Source organism: Linepithema humile, chromosome 6 (genome assembly GCF_040581485.1).
Source record: "Linepithema humile isolate Giens D197 chromosome 6, Lhum_UNIL_v1.0, whole genome shotgun sequence".
Classification (NCBI taxonomy): domain Eukaryota; kingdom Metazoa; phylum Arthropoda; class Insecta; order Hymenoptera; family Formicidae; genus Linepithema; species Linepithema humile.
The window spans coordinates 11681939-11704115 of NC_090133.1; the positions used below are offsets into that span (position 1 = coordinate 11681939).

General features: G+C 36.5%; 1 protein-coding gene, 1 long non-coding RNA gene and 3 pseudogenes across 3 annotated transcripts in view; 2 read left to right on the plus strand and 3 right to left on the minus strand.

The window, feature by feature from the left end:
* LOC105670247 (odorant receptor 13a-like) overlaps positions 1 to 22177 on the minus strand; it is a 171529-nt gene that overhangs the window by 147571 nt on the left and 1781 nt on the right. The window lies entirely within an intron of this gene.
* LOC137000796 (uncharacterized) lies at positions 5220 to 6843 on the plus strand (annotated as a pseudogene).
* Positions 12461 to 15750, minus strand: LOC137000804 (uncharacterized). Its single transcript, XR_010890982.1, has 2 exons — positions 14844 to 15750; positions 12461 to 13159 (listed from the first exon to the last, which is right to left on the minus strand). It is a non-coding gene; the product is annotated as an uncharacterized lncRNA (long non-coding RNA).
* On the minus strand, positions 18511 to 19889 carry LOC137000799 (uncharacterized; annotated as a pseudogene).
* LOC137000798 (uncharacterized) lies at positions 20047 to 22032 on the plus strand (annotated as a pseudogene).

The window sequence follows — 22177 nt, forward strand, 5'->3', positions numbered from 1 at the left end:
TATAATAAATAATACCGAGACTAAAATAGAAATACAAGTTCCAGTAGTAGAGATTGAAGAAATAAAGACAGAAGAAAATGCCAAAGTATTAATAGCGCAAACATATATACCGAAAGACATTCCCTTGTCACGCATGCAACGGATTAAAGAGGCGCTTCGTCTCAAGCACTTAAATGACGAAAAGAGAAAAGCCTTCCTTAAAATCTGCGAAAATTTCAATGATATATTTCATTTAGAAGGAGAACCACTGACGGCCGCCACGACCGCGAAACATCAGATCACGACGCGTACCGATTCAGCACCGGTTAACACGCGACCTTATCACTTGCCCGAGAAACATAAGGCGGAGGTGAATCGTCAAGTGCAAGAGATGTTAAAAAATTAAATTATTCAACCGAGCAATAGTCAATGGAACGCTCCATTGCTAATCGTGCCGAGAAAAACAGACGCTTCAGGAAAAACAAAGTTACGTGTAGTTGTAGATTTCTGAAAATTGAATGATTCAACAATCGGAGATTTGTTTCCATTATCTAACATAACGGATATACCCGATCAATTAGGAAATTCGAAATGTTTCACGACGTTAGTATCAGGATATCATCAGATACCAATGGCCGACAAGAATAAAGAGAAAACTGCGTTCTCTATACCACATGGACACTATGAATTTAATAGAATGCCCTTCGGATTAAAGAACGCGCCCGTAATTTTTCAACGTTTAATGAATACAGTCCTAACGGGTGTACAAGGAATAAAATGCTTAGTATATCTCGACGACATAGTGATATATGGAGCAAGTTTACAAAAGCACAACCGTAGATTAGAGGACGTGTTGCGAAGAATACGAACCAACGATCTCAAATTACAGCCCGATAAATGCGAGTTCCTTAGGAAAGAAGTTACGTATCTGGGACACGTAATAATCGAGATCATGTCCGATCCAGAAAAATTAAAAGCGGTAAAAAATTTTCCGGTACCATGGAAAGTAAAAGACATACAATCTTTTGCAGCATAAAATTCCAGGTTCACCCTACTGGGGCACGAATTAATCAAGAGAATGAGAGCTGAAATAGTATCTCCAATCAAGATAGAATACTCACTCAAGAGCCTGAACTATATTATGAACAAATAGGAGAATTAAATCTTATCGAAACCACTTGGAAATTAGTAATAAAACTCGATATTGCAGCAGTAAATATCCGATCTAAACGCATAAAAGAATGCATAAAAAAAACTAACAACATGTGCAACGAAATTCGTAATATTACTACACATAATCATTTATTAATGATATTGTATTTACACATACGTTTCGACCATTCGGAATGTGGTCATCTTCAGTGTGTTACATAATAATTATCTGATCATACGTCGCAATTGTTTACAGATTAAACTTAAAATTTATAATCAAGAAATATAGTAGAAGAGCATTAAGAGCCGTCGCGGATGTTAGTGCTAAATTTTTAATTGTTTTTTAAAGAAATTAATAAATTAGTTTACATGAGACAGTTAGATTGTACACCGATCTCAGATCGAGATACTTAAAGTGTACGAAAATTTAAGTACATTGTTCTCATATATGGAGAATCATAATGTACATATAGGAATTATTGGAAAGAAAGGAAGAGAGAAAAAAAATATCAGGGCGCGAGTGGCTAAGCCGGGAAATGAACCCGGATCTTCCGCTTGCCGGACGAATGTTCTGACCATTAAACTACTCAGACCCCACGCTTCTAACATTTATCTCTCCTAGGTTGGGAAATAATCTCTCCTAGATTAGGTAATAATTTCTGTTGGCTAGTTTCATATAAATTACGGCGTACTGAGTGTGAACTGAAACCTAAAATAAACCCATAATGTTAAATACATAATTAATTAATTATGTATTATAATTAATTTATATGTGATTTATTTATTTATTGCATTTGTGATACAGACGTTCCTGAGGCTGAATATCGCGCGCCTTAGTTACACGCGTATGGCGATTCGTTGCTAAGTTACGAAAGTCGAGCCGAAAATTGTCATTATAATATGTAGAAAAAAATAACTAATTCCCATCTCTGTATTAAACAATTAAACACATTATAAGATGTGTACCAGGTTATAACTTTGAAATTCTCCACTAATCTCAAATTTTTAAATACTTTTAGTCAATCGTAAAATTATTTAATTTGGAAAAATATTTATCTCTTTTGTTCTAAAACTAATTAAAATCTAAATATCTATTTATCCTAAATATTTTTGTCTGTTTCTTGTGTATTAATAATTTTTGGCATATTTATTCGTATAGAACTTCAGGCTCCTCACTTTAAAAAAAAAAAACTTTTTTTACTCTAATTCACTGTTTAGGAGAGAGTGGGGCAGAATAGACAGGAAGGAGAGATTAAGTAGACACCCTTAGAAAATTAACAAAAATTTTTCCTTTTCTTTACATTTTTATTATTCGTATATAAATAAATAATAATAAATATTTAATTTGTTATCTTAAGGTATCCATTTTGCCCCACTTTCTCCTATAGTATGTAGTTTGCGACGACTTTTCCGTCGGGAAGAAGTTTACCCGCCGGTAAGCGTGTCAAACTTTGTTGCTCTGTTTAACTGTTTGATTCATTACTGCAATACTTATAGTTGGGCGCCAGGCGCGGATAGACGCGCCGCGCGAACAAATTACGTTAGAGTCAATATTTTTCCTTAACAAGCAACGGCGATAAGCGCGACTAGCCCACTCTACAAATGGCAGAGGGGCGAGGTTCTTGAGAGACGCGAAATACCGATTTGGAGAGAGGAGTCTGAAATAAGGGGGGTATTAATAACACATTGATTTTTTAACAAATAACATGTAATTCTAGTAATTAGATTAAGTGAGATTGACGCCGGGTGATAGGCGCCTTAACAATCCCGCGAAGGGGAGACATATTTTATCTCTGTGAGAGGCGTTATGGTTTGGATGTTCGACTCGCGGAAATCCGCGTACTTCCGTCTCACGCGGTATAATATTCGGCGTATCAGTTCTATAACTCTCATTAGGTACGGTTGTTACGCTTAATTCTACTTTAATCTTTCTCCATAACGGTTAGCCTACAATACGAATTCTGTCTCAGTATTATTTTTACGGTTCTGATTGTAAACGCTCGACCGAAGGTCGAGGCGAGAGATACGCGATAGGCTAACTCCAAATATTCTAACGCTCGGTACAGCAATACATAAATAGACACGAAATTATTACTTATGAACGAGAGATCTTATTCAACGCAAAACGACCGTCGGCTCGGCAGCCCCGAGTGGAATAGCATGGTGGAATCTTATTCTATAAAAGCGGTAGTCAGCGGAGCCCGGCCTAAATCTAACCTCGCACGATACCGCGAGACATTTCGATACACTCAATACTCTTTTATGAAAATTATGCGGGTTCTTATTTCCGCGAGGCTCGGGCCGCCTACTGATACTGCTCTTACCGCGAAGTCGAAGTGGTGGCCTTACAAATCGTCGGTACGCCCGCTGTGGTCCTCGAGGTTCCTCTCAGGTTGCCGACTCGCCGAACAGTGACGACAGCGAAGCTCGCCGGACAGCGGTGACATTCCGCGCATCGTCCTGCGCATGTAGATCCTCGCTATCGATTAGCGCGTCTTGATCCTTCGATATTTCCTAGATCTCGCGATTCTCGCGTCGCTCCTCGATATATCAGCCCTCGGTGACGCTTTTCCGAGGTGACCCCGGTCTCTCTCTTCTGGCAGCTGCCGTTAACGTCCTTCGCGGCCTTTTCCGTTTCCGGATCCGAACCTTCTTTGAATCGGCCGGGAACTGTCCAGGTTCCGATCTGATTCTGCTTTTCTGGCTCGTTACGACAGCTCCTTTTTCGGGTACTCCACCCCGGGTCTTCGGCGTGTGAGAGCGCGCTTCCCTCTCGGGCGACATCTCTCTCGGTGCGTTCACCGGCCTCGATATGCTCCGAATCTGAAACGGTACCTGCGGTAGCGACTGTGTCTGGAATCGAATTATACAAGCAAGGGTATTTCTACTTGCCCTTATTCGGGATCTGTCTGCACGCCGTCCGGGCCTCCGTCGTCCTGCCTGCTGAGTCCCTCGCAGGTCCCACGAAGGCTGCTCCACCTCAATCACAATATGGGAGTTTGGCCACTCACCACGACTCGCGCAATTCGCTACAACGCTCAAAAAGAGAATTAAGAGGGAGAGGTCGTCGCCCCCCGCGGTGGGGTTTTCGACCTCAAATTTCCCTCCTCGATCGGGCTTTCTCGCCCTTGTGACGGACCTCAAAAATGTCACGTCACAACTTATGCGTTAATATGGTTTTTTATTTTATGCAAATGTTACTTTTTACTATATTTAATATTCTACCATACAGCCTATATTTTTTTCTACATATTATAATGGCAATTTTTCAACATTTTTTATGCTGATTATTTTCCATTTTCTTTTGAACAAATTTAACAAATTATTCTTCCGTTAATTGCGTGTGGATCTTCTGTGCATTTTTCTCATTGACTTATTGGTTTTTCTTCAAGATTTGATTTTGTTGTTCAACCTAACGTTACTGAGTTCTTTAACTTTCTTCTCGTTCCTTTCTTTTCATTTTGTAATTTGTGACACTGGAGACATTTTTCATTCTCACCATTCACTGGCTCTAACTTAACGTTTCTAATGGATATTATTGTTTCATTTTTGACACTCATTGATAAAGAATGCTTCTTTGTTTAAATCAATTCCTATTAATTTCGATCACGATTTATTTCATCAGTGGTAAGATCCAATCAGAACATCCGTTTTGCCAACTGTCTGCAGAGACAACTTTACAGCAAACAAATATGTTTGTTTAATTACGTAAATATGTATTTTTAATCATTTTATACTTCACACTATTTTATTCTTAATTCACAGGTCAGATTGCTGAGACAATTACAACAGACGAGGTGTGATTTGTTGCAGGTATTTTATTTATCTTATTTTTATTTATTGAGTATATGCAATTGTTTTCCGATAGACTCCTGATATATTATTTTCTTCAATTACTTGGAACCATATTGTTAATACATAATTTAATTCTTATTCCTTTCAAGATTTCATGACATATTATTGAGTTTTAAGTTGACTAAAAAAACTTGTTTTTTTTTTGTTTAGGCTTTTCCATTTTAGATTTCATTTATTTTTTCTCGAGTCATTTTTTCATCTCGTTCATTTTTTTTATTCATATTTTACTTCATATGTTGCGTTTGGCGAGCAGGCGCAATCGCAAGTCTTATTATTTACTATCTGCAGTCCATCGTCGCAGATTAAAAAAATTAGAAAGAGCCGCGCGTAATGAATACGAATGTTTACAATAGCAGAATTTAGATATTGCTAATGCTAGAGCCGATTCAGACTTTGTCGATGAAGGTCAAATTCTTGCGGAATGCAATCAGATTGAGAAAGATGAAATTTTTGTATCTTCTGATGCATTAACTGATGATGTGCAATTTGCTTTTAATGATGAGGCATTAAGCTCTTCAGACGTTGCTGAATCCATTTCAGATCGTGATGATGCGGTAGATATTGAGCCTCAAAACACTATTGATAATTTTCAAGAACGCCTTGCTGAATTCTTCGCACGCAGTAATATGTCTCATACGCAAGTAAATGCTATTTTACAGGTTGTTCGAACACATCTTTGTTTATCCACATTGCCAAAGGATTGTAGAACGCTTTTAAAAACTTCACGGATTGCGCATCCCACACTTAACATTGCAGGAGGTGAATATCTCCACTTGGGATTTGAGGCAGGAATTCTTTCCATTCTTCAACAAACCTCTCCGGAACTGATTTCACTTGACACTTTGATGGTAGACTTTAGCACATATGGTGCCACACTAGATGGGCAGGGCGAAATTCAAATGTGACCGATACAAATTAGGGTTGCAAATATTCCTCGAACTAAACCTGAAATCGTAGACGTTTGGCGAGGTTCATCGAAACCAACTAACGCGAAGGAATTATTTCAATATTTTGTGGATGAAGTTCGAAGTGTATTAAATCGTGGAACAGTTGTTTTTCATAATCAACTAAAATTGATTAAATTGAGGTGTTTTCATAGCTGATTCTCTTGCGCGGGCTTTTGTATTGGATCATAAAGGTCACGGTAGTCTATTTCAGTGTTCAAAATGTTGGATTCGAGGATATTGGCTTCGTCGTGGAGTAGTAAATTATCGTGGTATTCAGCATAGACCTCGTACAGATAAAGAGTACAGACATCACATTGATGGAGAACGTCATACAGATTCTGATTCTGCTCTGCTTCCTTTGGAAATGAGGTTGGTAACTCAAACGGTCTTCGACTACATGCACACCGTTTGTCTTGGTGTCGTTCCCAAAATAAATAGCGTTCTTGTCGATGGAAAATGTAATCCAAATTTAAAATTTTCAGTCAGATCACTTGAAATTATGATGACACGTCTACAGCAAGTTAAGAATTACCTCCCTAAGGAATTTTCGCAAAAACCGCAATTAATGAAAAAGTATAGAGGGTTTAAGACCACGGAAAATCGCCAACTTCTTTTATATACTGCCTCAGTTATTTATTACGGACTCATAAATCCTGCTGCGTACAAACATTTTCTTTTATTACATTCTGCCATTTGAGTTCTAGTTCTTCCTTATCGGAAGACCGTCTTGATTTTGCACAGACAGCATTAAGCATTTTTGTGAATAGAGAAGATATATAGGGTGTCCCATTTTAAAAATCCCACGTGAATAACTTTTTAGAGAGACATTTTCAAGAAAAATGATTTAGACCAAAGTTGTTGGGTTTGGAGGAGGACATCCGATGATGACATTGATTTAACCTAGGGTGTACATGCCAAGGTCATATGGAGGTCAACTTCGTTTTTTTAAATAGAACACTATTTTTGATTCCAAAATCTAATACCTAGTGTCAAGAGCTTTTCAAAACACTATAATGAAGTTATTTTTCATTAAGTACTTTTCGAGTTATGAGGCTTGAAAGTTACAGCATTTTGACACAAAATATCTTGTAAAACATTCAATTTTCGGGAATCTTACCTTAATACTTTTATGCACAAAATAATGAGACGAATCAATTGGTGTAAAGAAAACACATAGTTGCTTTCAAGAAAAAATATGTAATTTGCAGCATGCAACTGCATACTTTTTTTTAAAACCAATGTGTTTTCTTTATACCAATTCATTTGTCTCATTATTTTGTGCATAAAAGTATTAAGGTAACATTCTCAAAAATTGAATGTTTTACAAGATATTTTATATTTTATGTCAAAATTCTGTAACTTTCAAGCCTCATAACTCGAAAAGTACTTAATGAAAAATAACTTCATTATAGTGTTTTGAAAAGCTCTTGACACCAGCTATTAGATTTTGGAATAAAAAATAGGGTGTTCCATTTAGAAAAACAAAGTTGACCTCCATATGACCTTGGCATGTACACCCTAGGTTAAACCAATGTTATCATCGGATGTCCCCCTCCAAACCCAACAACTTTGGTCTAAATCATTTTTCTTGAAAATGTCTCTCTAAAAAGTTATTTACGTGGGGTTTTTAAAATGGGACACCCTGTATATATTAACAGACATCAAAAAAACTAAAAAGGTCAGTTATTGTTTTTTGTATTTTGGAATTGTTTCAATGTCAATTGATATTACTTTTTATTTGTCAGTGAGAGTCTTCATTATCAATATGATTTTGAAACAATTGCCAAATAAGTAAAGCCAAAGGCAATCTACTCGTGGACTGAACTTTTAATAAATATAGTCAGAGGCGAGATCTAACGTCAGCTGACAAATTTTTATAAATGAAGTCAGAGGCGATCTAACGTGAGCTGACAATTTAGAATAAATAATGCCAGAGGCAATTTATCCGTGGGCTGGCAATTTTTTATAAATAAAGTCAGAGGCGATTCAACGTGAACTAACAATTTAGAAAAAGAAGAGCCAGAGGCGATTTATTCGTGCACACAGAAAAATATCATTCTATTGCTAAGAAAAGTAATTACTCGGCTTACTTTTCTTTTTTTAAGTAACAATTATCTTTAATAAAGAATATTTTCTTGATAATAGTCTTAAAATATACTCATCACAAATTTTTGATATACTCATTATCATATACTCAAAAGAAGTAATTAGTTTTTGGTGAAAAATATTATAAAATTGTATCAAAGAAAAGTCAGATTTGGTTAATTTAATAAGCAAATAGAATTCTTTTTTTAATTTAATATTCTTGATTGAAGTATTAAACTTACTGGGATCAAAATATATTTTAAATAAATTTGATGCTTATGATAAACTTACGATAGATTTGCGGATATATGAACTTATAAAATACTTAAAACAAGTAATATTTACTTAAATACAGTATGTATTTTTCTGTGTGTGGGCTGACAATTTTTAATAAATATAGTCAGAGGCAATCTAATGTCAGCTGACAATTTAGAAAAAGAAGAACCAGAGGCGATGTATCGTAGGCTGACAATTTGTAAAAAATATTGTCAGAGGCGACATAACGTGGGCTGGCAAATTTTAAGAAATGCATATTTTTTAATTAGTAATCCACTACACACGTGTGGAAAAAAATACGTTTGCACTTTTTTTTCTCGATCGAAATTCTATTGCGTGTAGTGTGTAGTCAGAGGCGACGTAACGTGTGTAGTGAATTACTAATAAAAAAATACGCATTTCTTAAAATTTGCCAGCTCACGTTACGTCGCCTCTGACTATATTTATTAAACATTGTCACTCCAGATATATCACTTCTGAATTCATTTATAACACGTGTGTAGTGGATTACTAATAAAAAAATACGCATGTCTCTTTATGTTTTATCGGATAATTTGTAAAGTTTGCACTTTTTTTCTCGATCGAAATTCTATCGTATGGCTATGATATACCTACAAAACGAAATAGGCTTATACAATGTGTTTGATACAATGTAGATATTAACTAAATATGATAAAATATTTTATTTGAGAAATATGTATATAATATTATATCGAAATTTTTTTTTTTTTTTTTTTTTTTAATCCTTTTATCTCCTTAAGTGGAGCATAGGACGTCAACGAGCCTCCTCCATCTTATTCTATTTGAGGCAATCACTTTTATCTCTTCCCAGCTCTTTCCTAGTGTTTCTAGTTCTTTGTTGACCGTTCTTCTCCATGTCATGGCAGGTCTTCCTCTCTTGCGTTTTCCTTGCGGATTGTATTCCATGGCCATGCGAGTTATATCTTGTGGGTCCTTTCTCAGTGTATGGCCGATCCATTTCCACTTTCGTCGACGGATTTCGATGTCGATTTCTTCCTGATTATATCGAAATATGTATATAATATTATATTGAACTGGACAAAAATGTCATATGCTTTCCTCATTTTTATTATTATGTAATAAATACAAAATAAATAAAGTAATAATTAATCTTCGTGAGGGGTTGCTAGTCCCCCATCGGGCGCCTCCCCAGGTGGCGGATTGGGGAAAGCTCGTCGGTGTCATATCATCCTAAACCGGAGAGTACCGAGGAAATAAAATACCCGGGGTGGACCAAAACTAGCAAACTGTCTCAGGCAGTAGAAAAACAATGAAAGTAATAAATTCGGCAGAAACTACCTTAGGTGGTATTCCGGACATTAATCCAGGCAATCCACCCTCTACGGAGGCCAGCCCCAAGGATTTTGGGGGGGGGGGAGGCAACCATTGTTCGAATATAGTCTGGACTATGCAAGGAATAAGTTAAAGTTAGATATGCAGAAACACCCTGATAAAAGTGTCAATAAAACTTATCATACGATGCAAGAAATTTTAAGACCTAGATTGAGTTCTGTAAGTGAAGCTATGTTACCTTCTACATCCTGCTTATTAAACGCTAAAATAGCAAGTTTAGATACCAGGGACTCAGTAAGTAAGTAAAAAATAAAAAATAAATCCGTGTTGTGGTATCCCTCAGCGACCTTTGTGTGAAGTTTCAACTTTGTATGATCAGTTGACGCGGAGAACGAGTGATTTGTGTAAACAGTGTTTTAGATTAGGTAGTGTGTCACAAATTGCAAAATGGATGTGTGTAAGGAATAACGTTCGCGATAAAATTTTGTTTTAAAGCCGGTATTTCGGCGACTGAAACTTTGTTGATGCTGCAAAAGACTTATGGGGATGATTCTTTAAAACGTACAGCGGTGTTTGAGTGGTACAGTCGTTTTCGCGATAGCAGAGAATCAGTAGAAGATGATAAACACTGTGGTCTCCCAGTATCGACTTGCACGGAATCGACCCATAAGTCTTTTGCAGCACACACATTGTTCCCTACACACATCCATTTTGCAATTATTCGTCAATACTAGTACTAAGTATTTCCCAAAAAAGCATTGGCTAATTTATTTTTGACCAATACTAACAATAAGTATTGAAAGCTCAATATTCATTTTCCGTAAGGGTAACCGTGTACAAAAATTAACTCTGTGTGCATAATTTTGCGGTAATAAATTGTGAATTTGTGTAAAATGATAAACATGCATTTTGTTTTCTTTTAAGATGAGTTGTACTGAGTACTTAGAGATATTTAATCTTTGATTTATTTTCCGTAGATGGATCTTTTTCACACATTAACAAAATTGCTGCTTTATTTTCATTTGTACGAGCGTATCATTCACGTCCAGCACCAATATTTCTGCGTGTGGATAACATCACAACGCTATCCAGGTCACACTAGCATCACTATGTAATGCGACACATAAAATCTTACAACTTTCATATGGAACATTTTTCTTGAAAATGTTTTATTTTTAAGATAATCGATGGTATCATTTAAAATAAAACACCCTGTATAACTAGACCAATGATTCCAATTAGCAGCCGCTAGCCACATGATATTGTGATGCAGGGAGCATGCACACAAGTCACTGAACTCTATACAAACTGGAAAGCCTTTCAGTCTTTCCATATAATGCCGCGTTCCCATGAGGCGTGAATCACGAACGTGAATCACGCTGTCGTGCTCACTTTAGTTTCTTTCATGCTTACAGTTAGTGAAAAGCATGAACTGTTCACATGGAATTTTTAATTCACAACAGTGTAAATCGAATCGTGGCCATGGACAGAATAGTTGCTGAGGGTTGCTTAGGTTATGTGCTCTATTTTAGCTCATCAAATTATTTGTTTACTTGGAACTGAACAAAAGAAACGTAGGAAAAGGTGATGGTGGATTAGACAGTGGATATTACAGCGTTCAATTTTGGCAGGTTCTATATTTATACAAGAACTTAAAAATCATTATTCCGATGATTTAAAAAATTTATTACGTATTACCGAAATATAATTTGCATATTTGTTAGAACGTATTCATCCTCTTGTAAGAAAACGTGACACCAATATGAGATAAGTGCCAAAACAAAATTAGCAGTAACCTTGCGTTATTTAACAACAGGAAATTCTTTTAAAAATTTAGAATTTTTTCCGTGTTTCAAAAAACACAATAAATAAATTTATTCCGTATACTTGTGATGCCATTTATACTTACTCAAAGGAGTTTATCGAAGTAAGTAAAAAATTAACCATTATTATTTTTATTATTATATTATTTTTCTATCTCATAAATTATATAACTAAAAAAAATTATATTATGTATTTTATACATTAATATTAGGTGGTAAACTTAATTCCTGCCGCTCGCTACTAGAAGGTGCCGGTGCCAACGTTGGCGAGTTTCGACGGTAAAGTTGCATGTTTTTTGTAGTTTAGACATTGCTGAAAGTGATTCAGTCCTCACAGGTTAGATTTCTCGACGTCAAAAAGATTTTCCAATCGATTAAAAATGAACCGCGATAAGCTGTTTTTCCGACATGTGCTTCTTCACTACTTCGACCTTAAGAAAACCGCAGCTGAAACGCATCGCTTATTATCCGAAGTGTATGGTGATGAAACTCCATCAAAAAGAACATACAGAGTTTGGTTTGAACGCTTTCGAAACAGTGATTTTGACGTGAGAGACAAAGAACGTTCCGGACAGCCAAAAAAAGGGCCCAGGATGGTGTACTGTATTACGAGCTTTTGCGTCCAAATGAAACCGTTACAGCTGATCGCTACCAACAGCAATTATGCCGGTTGAGTGACGAGTTGATGCAAAAAAGACCATCCGTAGTCAACAATCGACGCAGTTATTTTTTTACATGATAACACTCGACCGCTTGTTGCGAAAAGCGTGAAGCAGACACTTCTGCAGCTTGAATGAGTCCTCTCGCATCCAGCGTACTCTCCAGACTTAGCACCGTTGGATTACCATCTCTTCCGGTCGATGCAACACGCATCGGATACACACTTCTCCAGTTACGAAGAAGTCCAAAAATGGGTGGATGAACGGATCGCCTCGAAAGACACCACGTTCTATCGTCGTGGAATTGCCCTGTTGCCGAAGAGATGGGACAAAGTAGTAGAAAATGGAGGAAATTACTTTGATTAAGGTATTCACTCATTTTTCCTTTGAAACAAGTCAATTTTGGAGACGAAAAAACGGCAGGAATTAAGTTTACCACCTAATATTATATATGTATTGATAATATTAAAATTATAGATAAAGAATTATAAAATTATTTTCTGTAAGTAAGAATTATAATAAATAATAATTTATCTGTAGAATTTAAAGATTTGTCGAGGAATATTCTTCATCAGAACGTGAATAAACATGTTCGGAAGCTCCTTCTTCACTGCAGGATGTACTTGGTATAGATGAGTTGTTATATTGATTTTGAATAGTTAGTGCACAAATTCTGTTGATAATCAGAGTCGTAACCTGTTGTTGCAATTGCATAGCATCTGGAAATCCAATGGTTTGTAATACCAATCCTACGTATTTCTCGAAATGGTCGTAACTATCCTCCTCTGCAATTTATTCCGCTCGTGTTGATATATCTTCGAGTTTATTTAAAGCATGGGATATAAAGGCTGATTATTTGCACTTTAATCTTTTTTTTTGAAGTGTATTTTTTTATTCCGATTTCTTGGATGATATTTTTCTTTTTTCTACAGATCTATTGCGGATGGTGTTTTTTGAAAGTTGGGGTGTGTGAGAAAAAGTTTCATCATGAGCAATATTCTCCACTATTACTTGTTCTGCTTTTATTTCTCGATTAACTTCAGTTTCAGTATTAATTTTTTTGTAGCACCTGAAAACAAATAATTTATTTCAGGTACCAATAGCACAAGAAAATTGGAAAAATATTGAATATGGATTCAATTGGAATTTTCCAGGACGCATAGGAACTCTCGATGGAAAACATATTGTCATAAAATCTCCTCAAAGAAGTGGCTCAGACTACTACAATTTTAAGAACAGTTACAGTATCGTATTGTTTGCTTTGGTTGACAGTAATTACTGCTTTCACTATATCGACGTTGGAGCTAAAAAAAAAAGGGATCAAATGGAGGAATATTTCAAAATAGTTCATTATATACTGCTTTATAAACCAATGCTCTTGCTACCCCAATGCAGTCATTGTAGGAGATAACACATTTCCCCTAAAAAAATATCTTATGAAATTCTACAGTCGGTCCAATTTATCGGAAAGTGAGAGGATCTACAATTATAGACTTTCCAGAGCATGCAGAGTTGTGAAAAACGCGTTTGGAATTCTTGCTAGCAAATTTAGAGTTTTTGAAAAACTAATTTCACTAAAACTAGAGACTGTAGACAAAGTGATCTGTGCATGCTGTGCTTTACACAACTAGCTGAGAAAACTAATCCGTACTACATATCTAATAGCCTAATTAACTACAAATATGAAAACCATCATGTTTTTCTTGGCTCATGGCGTCAATTTAGAAACAATGGTTTGCAAAATTTGTTACCAACGCGTAATAGACAAATTTTGAAGCAGAACAAACACGGAAAAGATACTGTAACTATTTCAGTGGTGAAAGAGTAGTACCATGGCAACATCAAATATTAATCCACCATTAAAGATACTTATTTTATCAAAAAAAGATATTATTTAAGATAAACTTCCGAAAAGCTATTACCTCCGATTTGGCTGATTTTCAGCCTAAATACTTATTTTATCTAGTAAATAATATTCCCAAATGGATTTTTGGCGCAAATGCCTCTTCTGCCCTCCAGCCCCCCTCAAAGGTAAAACCGTTTTTGTTAATTATTTCAGAAAGCGTTCATTGTACGAAAAAAGTTGTCAAACAAAAAATGAAGCTCATAAAATGCTCTACAAATAAGGTTCTATACATATTTTACCTAACTCCAATATTTTAGCCGTATTATCAAAAATCTGGAGGCAGTGTGTTCCGTCACCCTGCGGGAGGCTCCACCATCAAAAAACTATACACATAGGGTCTGGATTGAATCTCGCTTTGCATAGAAAGTCGAAAAACCCATGTGGAACATCGCTTCGCGTTGTAAAGTGTATGCGTGGATGCAGTGGGTGCCGCTTCTCCCATGGGGGCTTTTACAAGTTTTTTAATAATAACTAAAATATTGGAGTTAGGTAAAATATGTATAGGATCTTATTTGTAGAGTTTTTTATGAGCTTCATTTTTTGTTTGACAACTTTTTCCGTACAATGAATACTTTCTGAAATATTTAACAAAAACAGTTTTACCTTTGAGGGGGGCTGGAGGCGAAGGGGGCATTTGCGCCAAAAATCCATTTGGGAATATTATTTACCAGATAAAATAAGTATTTAGGCTAAATATCAACCAAATCGGAGGTGATAGCTTTTCGGAAGTCCACCCATTATTTATATTATTATATATGTATTTATTATATATGTAGTTAATTTCTCTTAAAAGTACTCACTACTATTAAATGTTAAGTTCTAATAATAATTATTTTACTTTACTTACCATATTTGATTGAGTTCCTTTTGTTGTACAAAAAGACGAATAAAGAAGTTCATTTTCGTAAACCACACTACTTTAAGTTTATACAACTCATTTGTAGATTTCTTGACCTTTGACTATCCGCAATTTTCTTTAATTCTTGACAGTCCAAACTTCTGAAGTATTTAAATTTTAAGATTACTTCTTTTGGTCCAAGACTTTTGATCTAAAGCCGTGTATATTTAAAGTTTCAGAAGTTCGTTGAACTGCTGCTGCCCGCATGTCACGATCCCTGTATTCATTCAACGTCGGATTATAAAGTACAAGTTCCGTTTGATACAAATTCAAAAACTGAAGAGTATCATTATTATTCAATTTTAATACACACTGTGTAGATATCCTGTTTCACGCATGCTAGTGCCACGACTGAAAATCAAACTTCTTTGATTCTATCACGACTGCGTCGTGGAGGTGTTGTCACAGGCAATCTTTACGATAGCACGTTCATACGAGTCGTAGTTTACGAAAGCGTGATTCACGTTCGTGGTTCACGCCTTGCAGTATAAACGTGGCGTAAGCAAGCGGTCAGACATAGAGAGGCAGTGGAATTGTTTTGTCTCTTTTTTTTGCAAACTTATCGAAAATCTCCCTTTTTTTATACAGAGTGCCTCAAAAATCCCGAAACAATTAAATATTTAAAAACTAAGCATTTTAGAAAAAAAATGTTTCAGAGAAAAGTTGTAGGGTACCGAGTTATCTATCATGTGATGATATTGGTATGATCTTGAACGACCTTGGGAATGTCACATTAAGGTCACCGTAATATTTTTAAATGGGAACTCCTATTTTTTATTGCAAATTCTTGTAGCCGATATCGAAACCTATGTATAGAATATATACATATGTATCTATATGTATACAGGGTGGGGCAAAAGTTCCGGAACGGTCAATTATCTCAGGAAATATTAATTTATTGAAAAATGTTTCGAACAAAAGCTTTAGGGTTAGAAAAGCTCTATTTACTGATTAACTGATGTATATTCTATACATATTATGGCGTATTGCTACGTGCTTTTGAGTGTGTTCGAACTGGTGAGAAGAGATAGAGTCAATTGTGTAGAAATGTGTTTATTTCTTTGTCAGAGAAATTGTATGTACAGTTGTGTTTGGAGCTTGAGTGCGCTAGTGGCGCGCTCACGGCAAAGTGTAAGGCCGCGAGTTTAGAACAAAAACTGACGGGCGCGGTAAGAGATTACCGGCCGCGTCTGAGTGATTTGAATCGGGTCCTAAAAAGGACGATTCTTGCGAGGGTGCACGTTGCATCCCTTTCCCATGTGTCGGAAGTATTGCGTGCGGGAAGTGATCCTCTGCATGGTAGTTGCTCTGTGAGCAAGCCCTAGGCGGCGAGGTTTGCGTTGCGATGGAGTATGTCTTCGGTGTGCCATGCGCTGCGAACGTCCGGCTCTCGGTGGCGCAGTTTGTTCTGCGGGCCGAGGAGAGAGAGGCCTTCGCATTCGGATGTCCCCTGGTACGTGAGTGTCCCGAGGAAGCCAAGTCAACCGGGCACAGAACTCTAGGTGAATTGATTTCCACTGTAGAGTCTGTGGTGGCGACGGCGATGTTGGTGCGTCAGCTGACCGTAGAGGCACATCCCTCCGTGAGGTGTACGGTTGGAGCTGGGACTGAGTCTTTTGCTTCCGTGCCTTCCCAGGCACTGTGAAAAGGTCGAGAAGACTTGTAGCGAACTAATCGCTGGTTACGCTTTTTCGGTGCAGAGCTGTGACTCCGTTCAAAGGCCCTCTTGAAGAGCTCGCCTTGAGCGAGCGAGTAAAGTAGCAGATTGAGTCGACGCTCTTTTATAGTAAGTCGATCGATTCTCGATCGCGAGAAAACCTTACACTGCCTGCGCTACCTGGCGGTGTAACCGTAAGCTTAGCGCTTGGCCGAGGGCCTGCGGCGCGTAGCGGCGTCGCGGCGCTTCGGTGCAGCGGTGTGGGGGTATGCCACACATATGTATATTTTATACATATATATTCTATACACAAGTAGTAGAATAGAATATATATATGTACTATATATTCTATACATAAGTATAGAATATATTGTTGCGCCCGTGCTTTTTTGCCGCTGATGCTGTGTGTTACAGCTGATGATCGATATATCGATCGGCCACTAGAAAGCTGAGTCATGTGACTTTTGTTATTAATAATAATTCTTCTGTAATTCGTTGACAAGACAATATTGATTAACAGTTTAAAAGGTCTCTATGACAGTTTGTAAACAAACTGTCAGATGTCAGATCTTCGGAAACTGTCTGCTCGGGCGGACGTCTATGACAGCTCCAATTTTTAATAGCGTCTCTAGACTCTCTGTATTTAGTTCTGTGTTTATTATTAAAGTTTTCTTTGTTTAGTTGAAGTGTTGTGTTGTGTTTATTAATTTCGTGAGTTTCGCTGTCGCGATAATACCTCGTTCCGCGGACGCAACAATATATATGTACAGAGTTCAGTGAAGAGAACCTACAACAGAAAGAGATAAAACAATCCGAATGCTCTCTTTGTCTGACCGCATCTTGAGCAGCACGGTGCTTCCCAGTTTGTAGAGTTCATTGAGTTCAGTGACACAAGTAAGAACATGGTGTCCATGTGCACTTGGTGGTCGGCTCAGTACGGCTCAGTTTTGCCAGACGTGCATATTCTAGCCTCCACACGCATACAACAGAGAACCAAGTCCGTGTGCGCTCGGCCGTTCGACTAATAGAAGAGAGTAGACGTACCGTCTTCTTTCTTTATTTTATCTATTGAGCCGACAACCGAATCCCGCTCAAACGACCGAGCACATACGGATATGGTTCTCTGTTGATGCGTATGGAACCCAGAATATGCACATCTGGAGACACTGATTCAACTAGTAGAAGAAAGCAGACATACTGTTTTTCGTCTCACTTCTACCGAGTTAACAACAGCGGGTGATAAATGCTAAGTAGCAAACGTTTCTAATCGAGTAAGGCGAGTGACTAGAAGAGGTCCCATGCTAGAAATTTATTTTTTGCAACTTTTTTTTCTTTTTTCCGCATTTGTTTTCAACAGAGTATAATTGAATAAATTATTTGATTATGTTTTTGGTTAAAAAAATATTATTTTATATTTATTAAAAATATTCGCATATGTTAAACTAATAATTTTCAAAAAAATACTGATTTGCTATTGTCAATTAAAAAAAAGTAATTTTACAATTCTATAACAAAATTTATTTCTGTATTACATAAACTTACAATAGCACACAATGAATTATATTATCTTTTTTAAAAAGAGAATCTTTACACACATTTGGAAGATATTTATCATAAAAACATTGAAATTTAATTGTATAAATCAATCGATACTTTGCTTTCAATATTTTTTCAATATTTTTCAGAATAATTCCAGTATAGCATAGAATTGAATGAGTTCCGATTGTGCACACTGCCGATGGGACACAAGAGGTTTGTTCTTAATTGCCGAACTTTCTGCACTAGTGTACACTAGTGACACCAAAGCGTTCTCTATTGCAGTGCAACGTGCACCAATTCGTTCTTCATTGCAGTGCAACAGAACTCAGTGCAACAGTTCACGGTACTCGTTGCACTGGATCTTGAGCAAGAACAAGCAGTGCAGGGCAGTGCGAGAATCGGGTAAGTTAATAATGGGAAATTTAAAAAGTACACATAATCTATTATAAATATTAAAGTAACCTATTTAATATTAAAGTAATCAATAATTTTCTTAAAATTAAATTATAAGCACTAAAATTGTACTAATAATCTAAATTTTAGAAAATCAAGCTGTGATAGTACTAACTTTTATTAAATGTGAAAAGTTTTATCTTTTTAGAGAAGCTAAATGTATGTATATAAAAGTTTTTTATGCTGTATTTGTGTAACATATAATTATACTTATTGTTAATAATAATTGCAAATTTATAGAACAGCTAAAAAATATGTATATACAGGGTGGGCCATTTTAATCCATCCACGCAAATAACTCCGAAGGTATAGGTGATAGCGAAAAATAACTCGTACAAAAGTTGTAGGGTTCAAAAGGAGCCAACCGTTGATGACCTTGAACTTGACCTCGAAGTCGATTTTTAAAGTCATTTTAAGATTAACAAGTGTTTTTTCAATGGAAACCCGTATTTTTGATCCCGGATTTGGAAAGAGCACAAAATTTTGCGTAAAAAATATGTACCCATGTTAGGGCCTAAAAGTGGACCATAGGGGACTTTTAGACGAAAACCAGTGATTTTATTTTAGCACTACTTTTAGCATTACCCAGGAACAATGACGTGGACGTAATAGTTTTCTGTTCCCTTTGGGGTGCTTGATTAACGTGAGTCCCCTTGCCTCTCACGGACGGGGTGTTTGTTCAATGAAAACCTGCTTTTGGACCAAATCTATAAATTTTGTTCAAAAACGTTACCATTAACCTCAATACATGATTGAATCCTTTTTCAAAAATTGCGAACAGTTTTCAATAACATAGCCCGTGGTATGTTACAACATGCAATCCGAATTCGTTCAATCATATCTGCTCTTGTTGTTGGTTCTTGTTTATAAACAACATTTTTCAAATAACCCCAAAGAAAAAAATCAGGTGAAGTCAAATCAGGCGATCGTGGGGGCCAATGAACTGGTCCATTCCATCCAATCCATCCTGCATTAAATTTGTTGTTCAGAAACGTAGTTATTCGTGCGCGATGAGCACCTGCCCCATCCAGCTGTACCCACATGTCTAACCTTGTCCGAAGGTCAACATCATCGAGCAGGTCAGGTAGTTCATCGCGCAACAACTGTAAAATGTTTTCCCCATTCACAGTATCCTCGAAAAAATAAGGACCGATGAGATAACCGTTGACAATTCCGCACCATACATTCACACTCCAACGATGCTGATTATCTATTTGTCTATACCAATGAAGATTCACATCTGACCAGTAATGACAATTATGCCTATTCAGTTCTCTATTGTTTTTGAATGTCGCTTCATCTGAAAACATAACATTATAAAAAAATCTTGGGTTATTTTCAAACATTTGTTCTGCCCATTAACAAAACAGCAGACGTACTCTCATATTTTCATCAGTGATAGCCTGAGTCAAAGTGATGTGATATGCATGGTACTTTGCATTCTTTAGCAGCCTTAGCGCAGTCTTCCTAGAAATCCCAATTTGCCTTTCAATCTGTCGACTACTAATTTGTGGGTTCAGGTGAACTGCTGCTAAAACTGTTGCCAATCGTGCATCGTTATCATAATTGACCTTTTGCCTGTCACGTTTCATACGACCTTGGCGAGCTTGCAGTTCAATATCGCGAATTGTTGTATGATTGGGGCAACGTCTATACTCATACCGTTCACGATATAAAATTGCAGCTTGGCGATAATTTCTATGGCATTCGCCAAGAACAAGTAAAATGTCAACAATTTCATTGGAAGTGTAATCAGCCATACTATGTATTCCTTATTAATTCAACAATTAGGATTACTAAATCGTGTTTTGTGATTTTTGATGAAATTTAATGAATGAAAACCAGAATTTGTGATGAAGAGTCAACGGATCCTCCGTTTCTGGGCAGATGAGTCAAGTTGTCTATGCGGACTAAGTCCGCATTCAACTTCACCAAACTTGGGTTCACCTGAAAAACCCACAAATTAGTAGTCGACAGATTGAAAGGCAAATTGGGATTTCTAGGAAGACTGCGTTAAGGCTGCTAAAGAATGCAAAGTACCATGCATATCACATCACTTTGACTCAGGCTATCACTGATGAAGATATGAGAGTACGTCTGCTGTTTTGTCAATAGGCAGAACAAATGTTTGAAAATAACCCGAGATTTTTTTATGTTATGTTTTCAGATGAAGCGACATTCAAAAACAATAGAGAACTGAATAGGCATAATTGTCATTACTGGTCAGATGTGAATCCTCATTGGTATAGACAAATAGATAATCAGCATCGTTGGAGTGTGAATGTATGGTGCGGAATTGTCAACGGTTATCTCATCGGTCCTTATTTTTTCGAGGATACTGTGAATGGGGAAAACATTTTACAGTTGTTGCGCGATGAACTACCTGACCTGCTCGATGATGTTGACCTTCGGACAAGGTTAGACATGTGGGTACAGCTGGATGGAGCAGGTGCTCATCGCGCACGAATTGTAACTACGTTTCTGAACAACAAATTTAATGCAAGATGGATTGGATGGAATGGACCAGTTCATTGGCCCCCATGATCGCCTGATTTGACTTCACCTAATTTTTTTCTTTGGGGTTATTTGAAAAATGTTGTTTATAAACAAGAACCAACAACAAGAGCAAATATGATTGAACGAATTCGGATTGCATGTAGTAACATACCACGGGCTATGTTATTGAAAACTGTTCGCAATTTTCGAAAAAGAATTCAATCATGTATTGAGGTTAATGGTAACGTTTTTGAACAAAATTTATAGATTTGGTCCAAAAACAGGTTTTCATTGAACAAACACCCCGTCCGTGAGAGGCAAGGGGACTCACGTTAATCAAGCACCCTAAAGGGAACAGAAAACTACTACGTCCACGTCGTTGTTCCTGGGTAATGCTAAAAGTAGTGCTAAAATAAAATCACTTGTTTTCGTCTAAAAGTCACCTATGGTCCACTTTTAGGCCCTAACATGGGTACATATTTTTTACGCAAAATTTTGTGCTCTTTCCAAATCCGGGATCAAAAATACGGGTTTCCATTAAAAAAACACTTGTTAATCTTAAAATGACTTTGAAAATCGACTTCGAGGTCAAGTTCAAGGTCATCAACGGTTGGCTCCCTTTGAACCCTACAACTTTTGTAGGAGTTATTTTTCGATATCACCTATACCTTCGAAGTTATTTGCGTAGATGGATGAAAATGGCCCACCCTGTATATGAAAGATTTAATTAAATATTATCTTTAAAGCTTTGTTTTCATCTAAAAATAATATATACTTTGTAAAAAAATAAATATTTTTAACGCTCTAAATCGATCTATCAGTTCATATGCTACTATCCTCGATAATCGAAAATGCATGATAAAATCCAATTTGTCATAATTATGAACAATATTTTCTATTTAATTATTTATTTGGACACGTTCAATCCTTTGTATCATTCCAAAAATTGAATGTAATAATTGTAACTCATCAAAATTAAAAAAAAAATAGTTACTAGGTCAGATTAGATTAAATTTCCAAAAAATTTTAATTTTATTAATGTATAACAATAAATAATAATACATTGCACATAAAATACACATCTTACCACCGTCATCGTCATCTAAAAGAGGTATAAATGATGGCATTAGATTTATAT